General features: G+C 35.5%; 1 protein-coding gene across 1 annotated transcript in view; it reads left to right on the top strand.

Annotated features, from left to right (window-relative positions):
- Positions 1 to 4,127: 4,127 nt before the first annotated feature.
- The window catches only part of LOC106963370 (protein piccolo-like), a 24,862-nt gene continuing 24,344 nt past the window's right edge, over positions 4,128 to 4,645 (top strand). The window contains exon 1 of the mRNA XM_015058244.1: positions 4,128 to 4,505. The gene's annotated coding sequence lies outside the window, so the exon portion shown is untranslated. The remainder of the gene's footprint in view (positions 4,506 to 4,645) is intronic.

The raw sequence follows: 4,645 nt of genomic DNA, 5'->3' as shown, positions 1-4,645 counted from the left end.
TGGAAAACAGGTCTGGACAACGGGCAGGCAAGTCTAATACCTGCACACTTTCACCACAAAGCCACACTGTTGTAACAATGTCAGCATTAATAATCCCTTCACAGATCTGTGAGTTACCTGCCATGAGCACTTACACATCCCCATACCATCACAGATTTTGGCTTTTGAACTTTGCGTTCATAAAAATCCAGAGTCCTTTTCATCTTTGATACAGAGGGCACAACGTCCATGATTTCCAAAAATAAATTGAAATGTGGACTCAACAGACCACAGGACATTTTTGCCCTTTACATCAGTCCATTTCAGATGAGATCAGGTCCACAAAAGCTGATGATATTTGTGGGTGTTGCTGATATACAGTATGGCTTTTTGCTTTGTATGGTAGTTTTTACTCCATTGTCAATGTAGTAATGAACTGTGTTCACTGACACAGTTTTCTGAAGTGCTCCTGAGCCCAAGTAGTAATATCCATTAAGGAATGATGTTGGTTTTAATAATGAGGGATCGGAGGCCCCTCATTATTACTTACTTGCGCTTACTTCCAAATATTTCTCCAGATTCCTTGCAATTGTACCTTGACAAACAATCCTAAACTGTTGGACTATTTGCTCACACGGCTGTTCACAAAGTGGTGAACTTCACTCGTCCTTGCTAGTGAGCATCCCGAGGCTTTTCAGGGGTGCTTCCTTTATATCCAGTCATGACACTTATCTGTTTCCAATAAACCTGTTCACCTGTAGAATGTTCTAAACAAGTGTTTTTGAGCATTCCTCAACTTTCCTAGTCTTTGGTTGATGCTGTTTCAACTTTTTTGCAACCTGTTTGCAGGCATCAAATTCCAAATGATTGAATATTTGCAAAATCACAATAAGGTTTTCCTTTTGGACATAAAATATCTAGTCTTTGTAGTGTATTCAGTTGAATACAGGTTGAAATGGATTTGCAAATTGTCGTATTATGTTCTTTATTTAAAACGCAACATCCTAACCATTGGAATTTGGGTTCTTCAAAAGCATACCAATCTAAGCAACATTCTACTACAATCCAATATTTTAGTCAGATTCAGATTACATTACATCAAATCCAGTTCACATTGATTTGATGTAATCAAATGTAATATTCAGATGATCATTTACTGCCACTTGGTAAAAAAAAAAATAGCAAAGCAAAGCAGATGACTTACAGTAATTCTTATTGCTATAAGGATGTGGAGACAAGAAAATAAAAGTACCAATTAAACTAGATAAAAGCAGTCTGAGTGTGAGGAAAAAGCTGCTGCAATTGGTTCAAGGTTGAGAGGGCTAAAAAGAAACATGAAATAAAACATAAAATTAAAGATCCGAATACTTTTAATAGAGAAAGAGGGAAGTTACGTATATAGATAGAAGCCATAGTTTTTATCATTGGCTCTGTTAACAAGATGAAGAATCACTGAGCCAGAAGTGCTTTCAATATAAAAAAAAGAACAAATAGGGTACACAGTTAGTTATTAGCATAGTAGCTGTGTTATTGGCTCTGTCCATAAAAGACACACAGTCAAAAACTGTAGCATTTATTCAAGTGTACTTTATAGCGATTCATCTTTAAGTTAATAGCAGCAATAATTATAAATAATACAGACTTAGCAATAATAAAGAGAGCAGAATAAGCAAAAATGGTCAGCAAAACCTGGAGCTTACTAGATATACAGCAGCACAATAGCGAAGACAATGTTATTCAAGCCTCTCTGACTATAAATTTGATTAAAAAAAAGCCATTTTTTAAACTGAGACCTGAAAGTAGAGAGGGTATCTTTCTCACAGAGAAAAAAATGGGAAACTTTATCACAGGGAAAGGGTTTGATATCAAAAACTCAGCATCACATTCAATGTTTGCAAAACTTCAAGAACTACAAGTAAACTTGTAACATCAGAGCTAAAATTACAGTTGGGAGTATATAAGACAATAGATTTCTTTACAAAATAATCTATTTTTGTAAGAAGAATAATTTAAATTGTATTTTGCCTTTAACTTGGACCACATACAGCTTGTGTGTTATATTACAGGCTTATTTTTATGTTGCCCCTACATCAATGCAAATTTTAAAAAAAATATTTTTCAGCTCTGGACGTCTCTGCTGTCTCTAAACATATTAGTTTCTTAAAGTAACTGATATCTGAAAGTTTTTTACCAAGATTTTTATTTTAATGATATTATTTTTTCTGCTTTACATTGTATACGTATTGTGAAGTGAGCTAAAATTAATGTTTTGGTCCACTCATGCACAAATAGCTAAAGTAAAATGTGCATCAACAGTTTTAGTAAAGATATTTGCTATCAAACAGCATGCAGAAGGAAGATTACAGACAGTAAATATTATATTTATTTGAAAAGAACCTGGTGACCTGTTTTGTGCTGTAAAATTCTAGCCAATAAATTGCTGACTGAAACAATTTCTCATTCGAAAGCTTATGAATGAGCTTATGAACAATGTATTTGTTGACAAGTTTGCCTAAGTATTATATCTCACCAGAACTTGGCTCTGTCGTGACAAGAAAATCATGAGAAATAAAAAGATTATTATTCCTTGGCATATTAAAAAACAACTATATTTGTTGAATGAAGTACGGTAGTCAGAAATAATGTAAAATTAGTTGCTTGGTAAATTTAGAGACCATGTTTGAGCCCATAGAAAATATGCTTAGATGGAGACTGTACTGATGGATGTTTCCTGTTTGTGTGCGTGAATGTGCATGTGTTGCAGTAAAGCCAAATCTGGTACTTTCCAAAGAGAGACCGTAGCGTTTCTGCTGCTCACGCATCACTGATGACGTAACTCTTCCACACACCCACACAACACTTGCTCTGTATTATACCCACACATCTCACTCATGCTTTTCACAGACTGACATGGTATTCAGCTCTCTGTTCCACGCTGTGTTAACAATGGTGAATATACTGAATAACACTGAATTGTCTTCTGTTATTACAGTCCAGTCGATTCTGTGGATTGATTTTTTTATTGCTTAAGCATAACAAAATGGTAAAACTTAAGAATTAAATTCGTTACAAATGCAAATGTTTGCTTGGGAACTGGAAGAGACATGAATGCATACTAGTTTTTGGTATTAGTATGATATAAATGGAGGAAACTATTGACTGCTGTAAAATGACATGAATCAAAAGACAAACATAGATAATGTGGAGGTGCAAGCTTCTATGGATTATGTGTCTTATTGATGGACTGAAAGAGAAAGACAATCTTCTTGCACCTGAAAAACTACTTGTTTCATACCACAAATTGCCAAGTGTTTTGAGTGCATTACAAAAATCTTGGCCAGTTCATCCGTTAATGATTTGCAGTTTTGCACAGATGTTTTCCTCTAACAGGAAAAATGTATACAAAGGAAAACAGGTGGTCTGCAATCAGTGCATAATTATAAAGTATATGCACATTAAAAAAAAGGAATATCCAAGGACAAACAAAGATGATAGACTGAATACTAGATTATGATAGGTGATCTGCAATCAGTGCATAATTAAAAAGTACATGCACATTTAAATAAATTGGAAAACTTTGAAAAAGTTCCATATTTTTCTCATTTCAAAAAGTGAAACTGAAATATTAGATTCATTAAAAAGAGAAACACATTTCAAGTCCTTACTTCTTATAATTTTGAAGTAAGAGCTGATGAAACCAACAATTTGGTTTCTCAGAAAATTTTAATATTATTATGATCAATAAAAGAAGATATTTTAAACAGAAATATCAGTCTCCTGAAAACTGTTTACTCAATACTATTCTGAAATTAATGACCACACACACACACACACACACACATATATATATATATATATATATATATATATATATATATATATATATATATATATATATATATATATATATATATATATAGATCAAGAAGTTCTCATTTAACCATTCTTGACTAGACTATATGTGGATTGTATTGTACTCGCTCACTGAGTGAGTACAAGATCGCTACAAAGCATGGCTTTGAAAACTACTCTGGAAAACAGTGCATCATATCTTTTAGTTTTAACCTCCTGATTGAAACAGGACCAAATCTACCCTTTAATAAACCACAAAACACGGGTTTCAAAATGACTTTAATGTTTCTGATGTTGCTCTCATGGCTCGACATTATCCCTCAAAGACTCACGAACACCATGATATTTTAAAATGTGTCCACAGCCACAAATAAAATAAGTAAATATATCCGAACCACATCACCTTCAGCTTTTCACTATTGATCAAACGTGACTCTGCGGGAATAAATCGCCTGTCCCTTTTAATTCTGATTTCCGTGCGTGATATATATTGTGATCACCTGTCAGATGCGGCGCCTGCGCACTAGAGCGGGAGGCGGAGTGGGGCTCTGTTTGCTCTCAATCTGCTGCTGCCCTGTGCCCTCCATCCCTCTTGCTTAGACGGGCTGACACTGAGCGGGAGTTATCCGACGAGGACTGAGGAGGATGGCGAAGCAGATCCGCTACCGATGAAGGTACGCCTTCACTGGGCCAGGCTCAGAACGGCACCGCGTTTTAGTGTTTGACATTGTGACCGTGGAGGGTGAAGGATGCTTGGCTGCAGGATGGGAGGGAATGAGAGGGTGATGGTGGACGGGGTAGGGGAGAGGGGGGG

This window comes from Poecilia latipinna, unplaced genomic scaffold (genome assembly GCF_001443285.1).
Source record: "Poecilia latipinna isolate Pla-1442-1.1 unplaced genomic scaffold, P_latipinna-1.0 Scaffold1526, whole genome shotgun sequence".
NCBI classification, from domain to species: domain Eukaryota; kingdom Metazoa; phylum Chordata; class Actinopteri; order Cyprinodontiformes; family Poeciliidae; genus Poecilia; species Poecilia latipinna.
This window is presented reverse-complemented; position numbering and strand designations above follow the sequence as displayed.